Source organism: Gossypium arboreum, chromosome 6 (assembly GCF_025698485.1).
Source record: "Gossypium arboreum isolate Shixiya-1 chromosome 6, ASM2569848v2, whole genome shotgun sequence".
NCBI lineage: Eukaryota > Viridiplantae > Streptophyta > Magnoliopsida > Malvales > Malvaceae > Gossypium > Gossypium arboreum.
Window position 1 is genome coordinate 15,924,253 of NC_069075.1, and position 14,922 is coordinate 15,939,174.

The window sequence follows — 14,922 nt, forward strand, 5'->3', positions numbered from 1 at the left end:
TTGATGTAAACTTAGCCAAATCTCCTTCTAGGTCTCTTCCAACCCAAGCATGAAGCAAAAATCCTCCCCCTTTTCCCTTAGTATTTTCGGCCAAGAAGATGAGAAAGGATGAACAAATTTTTCTTTTCTTTCCTTAGGACATTCGCCAAGCCTATGGAGAAGAATGAACACTTTTTTTTTCATACTCTTATTTTATCATTTCTAACATCATCCATTAGTAAAACATGTTGGGAACATGTTTCCCTTGCCCATAATTTGTCATGGCCGGCCATCCACCTTAGGGAATGGGATAATTGACATGCAACTCCATTTATTTCACTTCATGCATTATTAGGCCACTTAAAATACACCTATCACATTTTCAAGTCCTAGCACATGGGTCCTTTCTTATAAATTAGCACCTAATTAATAAAAATTGAGACATGAAATATTTACGCATACCAATTCCACATACAATAAGCACGGAATATAACACTTAATTATTCTTGTGACTCGGTTTCATGGTCCCGAAACCACTCTCCGACTAGGGTCACATTAGGGGCGTCACAACTCTCCCCCACTTAAGAGATTTTCGTCCCCGAAAAGCTTACCGGTAAATAGGTTCGGATATCGCTCTCTCATAGAGTTCTCGGTCTCCCAAGTAGCTTCTTCTATCCCGTGCTTGAGCCATAACACTTTCACTAGCGGAACCCGCTTGTTTCGCAACTCTTTCACTTCTCGTGATAGGATACGAATCGGTTCTTCCTCATAACTCATATTAGCTTGAATTTCAATTTCTGATGGACTAATCACGTGCGATGGATCGGATCTATAGCGTCGAAGCATCGAAACGTGGAAGACATCGTGAACCTTTTTGAGTTCAGGGGGCAAAATCAAACGATATGCCACTGGACCGACTCGCTCTGATATCTCATATGGCCCAATGAACCTCGGGCTCAACTTGCCCTTACGGTAGAACACGAGTATCTTTTTCCAAGTCGATACCTTGAGAAACACTTTATCACCCACGATACTCGATATCCTTACGCTTCATATCCGCGTCGACTTTCGACGATCGAAGGCTATCTTCGGACTTTCACGGATTACTTTCACTTTCGTTTAGCATCCCTAATCAAATCCACCGAAAATCTTGCTTTCGCCAAGCTCGGTCAAAACAATGGTGTACGGCATTTACGCGCGTACAAAGCCTCGTAGGGTGCCATCTTAATACTTGATTGAAAGTCGTTGTTGTAAGCGAATTCAATCAACGGCAAATACCGCTCCCATGAACCACTAAACTCGAGGACGCAACATCTTAACATATCCTCAAGTATCCGAATTATCCGCCGGATTGACCATCGGTTTGGGGTGAAAGGCGGTGCTGAAATGCAACTTGGTACCCAAAGCTTCTTGCAACTTTTTCCAAAATCGCGAGGTAAATCTCGGATCTCTATCCGACACGATGGAAATAGGCACCCGTGTAATCTCACAACTGAGAAACGTACAATTCCGCTAATTTGTCCATTGAAAAATCCGACGACGGGGACAAAGTGGGCCGACTTAGTCAATCGATCTACCACGACCCAAACCGCATCCTTCTTACTTGTCGACAATGGCGGTCCGGATACAAAGTCCATTGTGACTCGATCCCATTTCCACTCGGGTATCGTGATTGGTCAAGTAATCAAGGCACCGATGTTCCGCTTTCACTTGTTGACATATTAAACATCTCAAACAAAGTCGGAGATGTCTCGCTTCATACCATGCCACCAAAACCGACGTTTCAAATCATTGTACATCTTCGTACTCCCGGGTGGATTGCCATTCGGCTACAATGGGCTTCATTCGAATTATCGAAATGAGTTCAATTCTTTGGGACACACAGACGACTTTTGAACCTCAAACAATCGTCATCGTCGATTTGAAACTCCGAGTCCTTGTTCGGAACACACGCAGCCCGTTTTGCAACCAAATCGTCGTCGACTTTCTGAGCTTCTCGAATTTGGTGTGTCAATAATGGTTTGGCTTTCAATTCAGCCACTAACACATTGTCGGATCGGACAGACAAGTGCACATTCATCGCTCGTAAAGTGAATAACGATTTACGACTCAAGGCATCCGCAACCACATTCGCCTTTCCGGTGATAGTCAATGATCACTCATAATCCTTTAACACTCAAGCCAACGCCTTTGTCGCAGATTTAAGTCTCTTTGGGTCATCAAATATTTGAGACTTTTGTGATCCGAGTATACATGGCACCTTTCACCAAATAAGTAATGTCGCCAAATCTTTAAGGCGAATACGATGGCGCCAATTCGAGATCATGAGTCGGATAATTTTTCTCATGTGGCTTTAATTGCCTCGACGATAGGCCACAACTCGACCTTCTTGCATTAATACGCAACCTAACCCAAGTAGAGAGCGTCGCTATAGATGACAAACTCCTTGCCGGACTCGGGTTGCACTAGAATTGGGGCTTCAGTCAAATAAGTTTTCAGTTGATCGAAACTTTTTTGGCATTTCTCCGTCCATTCGAACTTAACGTCCTTTTGGAGTAGCTTCGTCATCGGCGTGGCTATCGTTGAGAAGCCTTTACAAATCGTCGGTAATAACCTAAGCAAGCCCCAAAAAGCTCCGAACCTCATTAATATTTCTGAGGCTTCCAATTAAGTATGGCTGAAATTTTATTCGGTCGACTCGAATACCCGATCTGAGATACCACATGACCCAAGAAGCTAACCTCTCTTAACCGTAACTCACACTTGCTGAACTTAGCATATAATTGCTTATCCCGTAAAATTTGCAGACTAACCGCAGTGTTCAAGATGTTCGGTCTCATTTCTTGAATAGACCAAGATGTCATCAATGAACACGACTACTTAATCGATCCAAATATGGTCTAAAGATCCGATTCATTAAATCCATAAATACCGTAGGGCATTAGTGAGCCCAAACGGCATCACTAGGAACTCATAGTGACCATATCTCGCTCAAGGCGTCTTGGGCACGTCCGAATCTCGGATTCGCAATTGATAGTAGCCCGATCTCAAATCTATTTTCGAGAACACCGAGGCTCCCTTCAATTGATCGAACAAGTCATCAATACGTGGCAACGGATATTTGTTCTTTATTGTCGCTTATTGTCGACGATAGTCGATGCACAATCGCATGGTTCCATCCTTCTTCTTCACGAACAACACCTGGCGCACCCTAAGGCGAAAAACTCGAGGCGAGCAAAACCTCTATCCACCAATTCTTGCAATCGAGCTTTCAACTCCTTTAATTCCGTTGGTGCCATACGATACGGAGCTATCGAAATTGAGTGGTACCAAGTACCAATTCGATGCCAAATTCTATTTCCGAACAGTGGTAAACCCGCAATTCTTTGGGAAAACATCCGGTATTCACAAACCACGCACAGATTCGGGTTTCTTCTCGATTCCTTGTCATCGAGCACGACGCAAGGTACGCCGCACCCTTTTCTTACATATTTACGGGCCAACATCGCGATATTACATTTAGCAACCCTTTAAGTCCGTAGACTCAACCCGAATTATTTCATTATTCGCGCACCTCAAATCGATAGTCTTGCTCTTGCAATTTACAACCGCATCGTGCATGGTCAACCAATCCAAACCAAGAATAACATCGAACTCATCGAACGGCAAAAGCATCAAGTCCGCCGGAAAACAAGAACCTCGGAACACTAGGGGACTTTTCTTGCACACTTTGTTGACAAGCACGTAATGACCCAAGGGTTTGACACCGAATTACAAACTCGAGAGACTCAATGGGCAAAGTCTTATGGATGCTAAGGTTTCACATATATATGAATGAGTAGAACCAGGTCAATCAAAGCAATTACATTTGTATTGAAAAGAGTGAAAGTACCGGTAATAACATCCGGAGAGGCAAGATCCTCGGCGTGCGGCGTATGGCATAAGTCCTAGCAGGAGCACGAGCCTCAGATCTGATGGTAGCATCTCTAGATCCTCTCTGACCGCCACTGACATTGCCCATATTTCTAGGTGGCCTACCTCGAGCAGTGGTAGTACCCGGGTTTGCACTCTGACTTACATTCTGTTCATGCATCCTCGGGCAATCCTTCATAAAGTGGTCGGCCGATCCACACTTATAGCAGGAGCGATCACGAAACCAACAGCTCCCCGAATGCCATTTGCCACAATGTGGACACTCCGCCCTCTCTCGGCGATCATTTCCACCACCGGCGATCGAGGTGACTCATGTGGTCACAGGGGGTCGATCGCGTCCTCGTCTAGAAAAGCCCGAAACGCCTCTAGACCGGCTCGCATCATCTCGAAATCTCTTCGATGCTTGTTGAAGAGACTTTCCCGAGGACCTCTTTCGGAATTCTCCAGTTCCCACATCAGCTTTTTGTTTCTCCTTTCTAAGCTCTTCAGCTTTACAAGCTCGCTCAACAAGTACTACGAACTCTCGTATCTCGAGAATGCCAACAAACATCCTTATATCATCATTCAGCCCATCCTCGAGCGTTTATACATAATAGCCCGGACGAAATGCATTCTCGCAGCGTCGGCTAAGCCTCACAAACTTTCGTTCAGTAGTCGGTAACGGACATAGAACCTTGCTTAAGATCAAGAAATTCCTCCGCTTTTGGTCGATGAATCTCGACTAATATACTTTTTGAACTCGGTTTGAAAGAATTCCCAAGTCACTTGCTCTCTAGGCTCCATGAAGTCGAGTACTCCACCAATAGTAGGCGGACTCACGTAGCAAGGAGATGGTACACTTTAAGCACTCATCGGGTGTACAGGATAGCTCATCAAGCACCGGATAGTGTTATCTAACCAAAATTCAGCTCGCTTCGGCATCATCATCATCCGTAGCCTTAAATTCAAGTGGCCCCATGTTTTGAATCCTATCAACTGGGGCTTACTTGACCTTATTTGGTCAGTCACCGGAGGTATTGTAGGTGCGGGGTTGCATTTGTCGGGAATGGAGGTTGTGGAACAGCCGTGTTGGTTCGAATGTATTGATTAAACCATTCGCTCATCACACTATAAAAGGCTTGCCTAGCCTCGTCATTAGGATTGCTGGCCATAGGTTGAGAGTCCGCCGCGCTGTCCCTTGCGCGGAGCAGCGCCACACTCTCCACATCATCAGCTATCGCTCGGTTGGGATCGGGATCCATTGCTATAAACAAACACAAAGTCAAATTGTCGAAATCACCACACTATCGATTCATCATTTAATGGCATGTATAGCTAGACCCCAAACACATCACGGTAGTCCTAGAATCGACTAAACCGTGGCTCTGATACCAATAAAATTGTAACACCCCGAACCCGAGACCATCGCCGGTGTCGGACACGAGGGGTTAACAAGCCAAGTTCACTTGCTTTGCCCATCCATTTGACATTTTCACTCAGGCTGGAAAACTGCATCACTGTCGCCTTAAAAATCATATCTCGAGTTTCAAAACTCAGAAACTGGTTTCGTAAATTTTCCCTGAATTTAGACTCATATATCCATCCATGAATTTATTTCTAGAATTTTTGGTTGGGCCAATTGGTACAGTTTATTAGTTAAAGTCACCCATATTACAGGGATTGACTGCTCTGACCTTCGCGCGGTATAACTTGAATATCTCTCTGTACAGGGATTTAATGCTGGTGTCGTTTATTTCTAATGAAACTAGACTCAAAATGGAATCTGTAAATATAAGGTATGTCTCCTAATTCTTTTTGGATAATTTATAGTAAATTTTTAAAGTTGCGACAGGGAACCCAGAAACCGTTCTGGTCCTGTCTCACAATAGCTTTAATATCTCTTAACATGTAACTCCTATGACCATTTCGTTTCTTCCATATGAAAATAGACTCATCAAGGTTCATTTACATAGCTTATTCACTATTTAATTCCATTCCTACGAATTTTGGTGATTTTTCACATTCACGTCACTGCAGCTGGCAGCATCTGTTTTAAGGTAGGTCTTACCTATTTGGTAGTCACCATGAACCAACTAGTCTTGCCATACATAGGTTCATATATGATCATTTTAACCATGCCAATGGCTGATCATATGACCAACATTCCCATTTCCAAGCCATAGCCACATCATGACACCAAATATATACATACAAACCACAATTAGTCTAAGTTCATGCTTCCTTTTCGAGCCATTTTCGCATGGCCGTACATATATACATCACAACATATTTAACCAACAAGGGTAGTCCTATACATGCCACTTCAAGTTCAACCAAAATTTATACCAAAATGGAGGCTTGATAGTGTGGATGACTTCGACTTCAACGATCCCAAATCCGATTGCTTGAGCGAAATCTAGAAAAGCGAGAGCCAAAGCAACGGGTAAGCATTTTTATGCTTAGTAAGTCTCAAGGAATATAATCAACTCTAATTACAGCAATACATTCACATAGCCAAATGCATCATTTCATTAATACACATTCTTACTTCACACTTCATCATTGTATAATTTCACAAAGTATCAATCAATTCAATAACTGAAATTCATTAGTCGATTGAGCGAATGTTGCTCAAACATGTCGACTTTCCAATGCACATATAACGTACCTTATCCTTTGGGCTTTTCGAGTGTACTAATTGAATTCATTACAGCAACCAACACTCACCTCCAGCCCAAGATTCTTCGGAATATAACCGGATATAATCACGTGCACAAATGCCTTCGGGTCTTAGCCCGGATAGAATAACTCGCACGAATGCCTTCGGGTCTTAGCCCGGATATAGCCACTAGCACAATTGCCTTCGGGTCTTAACCCGGATATAATTTCCAGCATAATTGTCTTCGGGGCTTAGCCCGGATATTATTCAATTTCTCATGTACACATACATCAATAATCATTGGACATACATATTTCATTTTCGTTACTAAGGCTCAAACGCACATATATTCACAAGCATATTCCGGACTTAGCCGGGTATCATTCAATTTCTCATACACACATAAATCAATAATCATACACATCCATACTTCATCTCACATAATTCAAGTAAGGTCACTTCTTGAGGACTTACCTCGGATGTTGTCGAACGGCTTTTTCGGCTATTCGATCACCTTTTCCTTCCCCTTGTCCAATTGTGGCCCTCTTAGCTCTTGAGCTAATTCAAACAAATTCAATTTATTAAAACCTCATTGTGCTTGCTTATGGCCGAATATGACAAGGAGTTTTAAATGGTCATATGGCCACTCTTTAGCTTGAATACACAATGGTCATGCACATTTTATACTACATCAAGCAATTCAATACAATTTATTTGAGCATCAAGGAAAAGCTAAGGCCTTCAATAGGCTACCCAAGGCCGAATATTCATGTACATGTTGAGGTCAATTTTGCACTTAATACCTCACAAAAACAGCATGCATTTTACTAGTTAATGCTTTGCACATTGTGGCCCAAAACTTATAATATAGCATCAAGCACTTATATGTGTGCTAGGTCAATTGTGCTTGCAATTTCACAAGCATTCTTCCACATCTTCTTCTTTAAACCAATATATTCATCACTTACTTCATAGCCAAAACATCATGTGCAAACATATATATACAATATGAGCATGGTCAATTTCAAGATGTCCATAGCCATCCAAAATACAAATTTTAACTAACATGCAAGAAGCATGAACCATGTTCATGAATGCATCATGGCGAATATGAAAATCATGCTCCATTCAACTTCAATCATGGTTAAACACAAAAGAAAACTCAAAATCTTACTCAAGAGTAGACAATCCATCATTGCATGCATCATCATCAAGCTTCACACTTAGCATGCAATGGCTTTATCACCATAACAACTTTGGCCAAATACCATTTCCATGGCATAACAAGGATTTGAGCCATGGCTAACATGCACATCAAATTAGCAACCAAACCATGCATGAAACTCCCAACACAACCTCATACATACCTTAATCTTGATGTAAACTTAGCCAAATCTCCTTCTAGGTCTCTTCCAACCCAAGCATGAAGCAAAAATCCTCCCCTTTTCCCTTAGTATTTTCGCCAAGAAGATGAGAAAGGATGAACAAATTTTCTTTTCTTTCCTTAGGACATTCGCCAAGCCTATGGAGAAGAATGAACACTTTTTTTTTCATACTCTTATTTTATCATTTCTAACATCATCCATTAGTAAAACATGTTGGGAACATGTTTCCCCTTGCCCATAATTTGTCATGGCCGCCATCCACCTTAGGGAATGGGATAATTGACATGCAACTCCATTTATTTCACTTCATGCATTATTAGGCCACTTAAAAATACACCTATCACATTTTCAAGTCCTAGCACATGGGTCCTTTCTTATAAATTAGCACCTAATTAATAAAAATCGAGACACGAAATATTTACGCATACCAATTCCACATACAATAAGCACGGAATATAACACTTAATTATTCTTGTGACTCGGTTTCGTGGTCCCGAAACCACTCTCCGACTAGGGTCACATTAGGGGTGTCACAGTTGGATATTAGTTTAAGTCACTACAAATGATAAGGTTTCCATCTTGTGAAAGCTGAAAAGTTTATTACATGTTGACAGAGTTCGGATAGATGAGAATATTGGTAATCGAAGCGTCTGAACTAGACTAGTCTACATTGAGCAAAGACTTTCTGACTTTCAGTAATGTATTGTTGTATGAATTGTGATGTGTTTCAAGACAGTGAGGTAATGTGATAGTTTAGAGCATCCGATGTTACATAAAATCGGAGTTGTTAAAGGGGTTAAAGCCGAGCATTGGGATCTATCAAAATTATCCTTGTCAATGTTGATATTGGGATGGAAATGAGAATGATTATTCTTGAGGCCATATCAGAATTATTTCTATGGCGGAAAGAGGAAAATGTGATGTATCCTATTGTTAAATGTTTGACGAGATCTATAAATCACATCTGTATTGAATGAATTCCTACTCATCAGAGTCATGGAATTTCAGGTCTCTTTGATTGTTGGATTTCTTGGAATTCTGGTCTCCATTAAATCAAGTTGAGATCCGGGTTTTATGTCATGATATCATGGGAAATTGAGAAGGGTTGAAAATTTAAGAACAGTTGAGAGTTGAGACTGTAGCTTTTAGATCATATGAGAAATTGAAGAGATGTATTGAGGTACAGTCTAAGTGCAAGTTCTTCGCACCAAATATGAGATTAAAAGTGAAGACCACTTTTTCGGTAAGATTTTGGGACGAAAATCCTCGAGGGGGAGAGTTGTAATATCCGATTTTGGGCCTAGTCGGAATAGTGGTTTCGTGACCACAAAATCTGAGATAGAAATAATTATTTTATGATTATTTTAAGGTCTATGATATGATTGCATGATTGTGTGAAAATTTCGTGAAGAAATTTTATGCATAAAGTGCTTAATTTGAAATTTGGGACTAAATCGAATAATTTGCAAAACTTGCATTCTAGAAGTTTCTAGTATGAAATTGTTTTGAAATATTAATTAGGAGGTCTTAAAGAGTAATTTTACCAATTTCTAAGTCTATGGACAAAAATTGGACATGGATGGAATTTTTGGAAAGTTTAGTAGTAAGGGCATTTTGGTCATTTATGGGTAAAATGAATTAAAATACAAAATTAAAAGCCAATTTTGCTCATCTTCAACCCCATGGCCGAATATAGCAAGGAGAAACCATGGCTAGGGTTTTTCAAGCTTCCAAGCTCGATTGTAAGTCCGTTCTAGCCTCGTTTTTAATGATTTTTACGCTTTTGGAGTCCCTAGAGCTCGATTTAGCTTATGCTAGCAATAATTTAACCTAGGGTTTATATTTGGAAAAATACCCATAGGTGAAATTTGTGTATTTTGGTGTTTTATGATAGACTATGAGGTTTTAAATTATGTTAGACAACTTGTGCTACTCGGTTTTAAGTGAAAACGAGCGAAAGGGCTTAATCGGTAAAAATACCTAATAGTCATAAGTACATGTTAGAGTGAGAGTTTGATGTTGCCATAGAAGGAAAAATGATCAGCATGTCATAAAACATAAGAAAATAGGCTGAATTTTAATTTACGAGCTTTGGGGCAAAAGTGTAAATATGCAAAAGTTTAGGGCAAATTGTAATTTTTCCAAAATATGATTTTGGGTCAATTTGAATAATGTGAGTCCTAATTATACTATATTTTAAATGATAGAGCAAGGAAAACTGAAATTCGGGCTAAAATGGGGAAAATACCAAGTTGTGGATTTAAATGGTAAAATAGCCATTTTCGCATACGAGGTAAGTTCATGTGTAAATAATGTAGCATAATGGTTATTTTAAGTTATTGATGTTAATTATATGTTATTCTGAATTTTATTATGAAATGTATGCTTTGTGGTTAATTTCAAATAATATGTAAATTATGTGAACTACTTGTTAAATATAATTGTTACTGAGTATTGATTTGGCATTCTACGGAAGACGGCAAGGATAAGTGTTCGAGGAAAAGCCCGTTTGAACCTTAGGAATAGATTAGGATACAAGTGACATGTCACTAGGATGGTTGAGCATCCGAACTCGTTGAGTTGAGTCCGAGTTCACTTATGGATGCGAATGTCCGAACTCGTTGAGTTGAGTCCGAGTTCGTGAAATGTAACGAGGCATCCGAGCTCGTTGAGTTGAGTCCGAGTTCACTTATGGATGCGAACGCCCGAGCTCGTTGAGTTGAGTCCGAGTTCGCTTATGGGCGGGTTACATGATTGCTTGATTGAATATGTGGCACTTATGTGCAAGTTATCCATGTATCCGAATTATATTCCGATGTGTTCAACGGGTAAAGTTCTACTCAAATGGAGGAATACTCAAGATGAAAGGGACGTATTGATAAGTGTTGTGAAATGGATACTTTGAACAGGTATGTACTTAACCCTCGGGTTGAAAACTCGATATAACAACAATATGGTAAGATGATAAATGAAAAGGTGATATGAATGTCTTGGTGATGATTATGCAAATGATGTTTTATGTTTGGTTATATGGTTATGTTACTTGCTATTTGCATGTGAGCTTACTAAGCATTTATGCTTACTCCTCCTTTTCATTCCTTGTAGTGTTGACAAGCCAGCTCGAAATCGAAACGGTCGGAGGCACGCTCACACTATCCAGTATACCATCTTGGCATAATGGCTTGTATATTTTGAGTATGGCATGTATAGCATTATAATCATTTTGTATATATGGTCTTATGATATGGTTATTGAGTGGTACGAAAATAGAAATGCTTGGTAATGATTAGCCATTGGAATGGCTAATCATGATCATATTTGGTATTATGTATGTCAAATTGCTAGCTAATCCATGGAAACCATGAAATAGGTAAAATTTACCATAAAATAGATTCAGACAGTAGCAGTGATGTGAGTTTTAAAAATCACTAAAAATAGTAGAAATGGAATTAAATAATGAATAAGTTATGGAATCGAAGCTTGATGAGTCTATTTTCATATGGAATAAGCGAAACAGGTATATGAGCTATATTTTATGAGATGTTTAAATTTTTGTGAAACAGGGCCAGAGCGATTTCTGGATCCCCTGTTCTGACTTTGGAAATTCACCATAAATTCTACAAAGATAATTAGAAGTCACGCTTTATATGTACAGATTTCTTATTGAGTCTAGTTTTATTAGAGACAAACGGCATAGTCATTGAAGCTCTGTACAGGGAGATATCTAATTCGTAATACACAGAGGTCAGAGTAGTTGAACCCTGAAACAGGGGAGACTTTAACTAATAAACTGTACTAATTGGCCCAACCAAAAATTCTAGAAAAAAATTAGTAGATATATATATGAGTCTAGTTTCAGGAAAAATTTATGGAATTTAATTTCGAGTTTCGTAACTCGAGATATGATTTTTAAAGCGACTGTGATGCAGTTAGCCAGCTTGTCTGGAAATTTTAAAATGAATTGTATGAGCTGTTTAATTAATGAATTAAGTCCGTTAACACCTCGTGTTCGACTCCGGCAACGGTCTCGGGTACGGGGTGTTACAATCTTACCCTCTTGCATCAATACACATCCCAAACCAACATGTGATGCATCACTGTAAACAGTGAATTCTTTCCCAGACTCTGGTTGTATTAAGATAGGGTCCTCAGTTAGAACTTTGTTAAGCCTCTCAAAACTCTCTTGCTGAGCATCAGTCCAGTTAAATGACACCCCTTTACGCAACAACTTAGTCAGAGGTATAGCAATCAACGAAAACCCCTCTGCAAAATGTCTATAATACCCTGCCAGACCCAGAAAACTTTGAATCTCAAATACCGTCTTAGGCAGCTTCCAATCCAAAACAGCTTTAATTTTTCAAGGATCAACCCTAATTCCTTCAGTAGATACCACATGGCCCAGAAATGTTACCTCTCGTAACCAGAAATCTTATTTACTGAACTTAGCATACAGTTGTTTCTCCCTTAGAATCTGTAGAACAATTTGGAGATGTGCATCATGTTCATCTTCAATTCTCGAATACATCAGGATGTCATCTATAAAAACCACTACGAACCAATTCAGATAGGGCTGGAACACTCGATTCATAACATCCATAAAAGTCACTGGTGCATTCGTTAGTCTAAACGGCATCACTAGGAACTCATAATGACAATAACGAGTCCTAAATGTTGTCTTATACACATCAATTTTTTTAACCCTCAGTTGACAGTACCCAAATCAGAGGTCAATCTTAGAGGAAACTAAAGCTCCTCGAAACTGATCGAATAGATCATCAATTCTCGATAAAGGGTACTTATTCTTAATGGTCATTTTATTCAATTACCGATAATTAATGCACATACGCATGGATCCATCCTTCTTTTTTACAAATAAAACCAGTGCTCCCCACAGAGACACACTAGGGCAAATGAACCCTCGATCTAGTAACTCTTGAATTTGAGCTTTTAGCTCCGCAAGCTCTTTCGGTGCCATTCTAAAAGGGACGATGGACACCGGAGTTGTACCAGGCAGGAGCTCTATCCAAAATTCAACTTTGCGGCTTGGACGTAACCCAGGTAGTTCATCAGGAAAAGCATCTGGAAAGTCTTTCACTGTTCTGATATCTTTAATAGAAGAAACTCCGAAATCTGAAACACTGATGTAGGCTAGAAACGCCTTACAACCCTTACAAACCAATTTCTCGGCCCTCAGTGCAGAAATCACATTTGAAAAATAATTCTGATGCTCTCTAATTACCACTACCTCATCACCCTCCACAGTTTTTAGTACCACCCGTTTAGCAGCACAATCCAAATTCACTTAATGCTTAACCAGCCAGTCCATGCCTAGTATTAAGTCAAATTCTCAAAAAGGGAGTTCCATTAGATCTGCCAAAAAGATCATTCCTTGTACCTCCAAAGGTACATCCTTAAACAGTTTATTTACTCTCACTGACTGCCCTAATGGACTCAACACAGTAACTTCACTTGCAGTGTTTTCAACCATTATACCCAAAGTCTCAGACACAGTTCATGCTATATAAGAATGCGTAGACCCAACATCAATCAGTGTAGTATAAGGAATATTATGGATAAAGAACATACCCGTAATAACATCTGGGGCGTCTCCATCCTCTAGGCGACGTGCAGCATAAACCAGAGTTGGCTGCCTCGCTTCAGTATGACCAACACCTCTGCCTGGTGCTCCACGACCACTGCCTATACCATTTCCACCTCTGGCCTGACCACGGACCTTCGGTGGCTATTGAACACCTCTCAACTGCTGAATAATGCCCATACCAGTGGCTTGCATATGATCAGGCCTCCGTAGACAATCTCTGATACGGTGCTTTAATGATCCATAATTCAAACATGCCCCAATCATTTTCCAACATTCGCCCTGATGGCATCTCCCACAATCTGTACAGGGCTGTGGTCCAGTAACAGTAACAAGGGCCCTAAATCTGACTGACCCATCAACCCTGGCCTTTTTCTTAGGCCTCACAAATGAACTTGAGGGCTCCGAATCCCTCTTATTCGTACCTCTTTCCTTCTCATGGTTCTGGCGCTCAGTATGCTTTACATCCTTGGCGATCTTCACCTTATCCACTAATACAGTAAAATCTAGCTCCCTCTGTGGAGCTATCAGAACCCTTAAACCATCCTGAGGCTATCCCCAAATCAAACATAACACTCATATTCAGTTGCCACCATCCCACCCACATAACGACTAAGTCGCAAAAATTCAGCCTCGTATTCAGCCATAGATTTATCCCCCTGCATCAAATTCAGAAACTCTCTCCCCGGGCATCCACATAACTAGCACCCACATATTTCCCTTGGAATGCAGTCTTAAATGAGGTCAACTAACCGGGCTGAGTACCCGCTTTAACTGTAAGGCACCACTGATAGGATTCATCTCGAAACAATGACACCGCACCATTTAGCTTCTACTCGAGGGTGCAGTCGAGGTCATCCATTATTCTCTCTGTGGCCTCAATTCAATATTCAGTTACATTAGGGGCAACTCCAGCGATACCCCTAAAAATCTCAGCCCCATAAGGCCGGAGTCATTCTATAACAGACCCACGACCCACACTACCAGTATTGGGCCAAACGACCCTCTCTAGAATTCACAACATAGCTTCGGACAATGCATCATCCCAGCTGCACGATCGTGAGACCCAGTCTCAGTCACAGGTGAAGCCGGTGCCTCTCTAGCTTCAACTTTAGGCATGTGGCCAGATACTGAAGACCCAACCCGAGCACCTCAACGACCTCCGTTGCAGCCTCTTGTACCCCTTCCACAGGTACCTCTGGTGCTCATTATCGATTTTTGTATTATTTGTTTTAAGAATTTTATGCATTAGCTTACAGTTCCAGTGTTTACTAACAAATATCTTATGAAGAACAGTATCAGTACTTAAGAGTTCGTTTTCGCAATATGCTATCTTACTATAGCTTTTCAGTACAGTCTACTACCTACAGTAGTCTCAGTATTTCAAT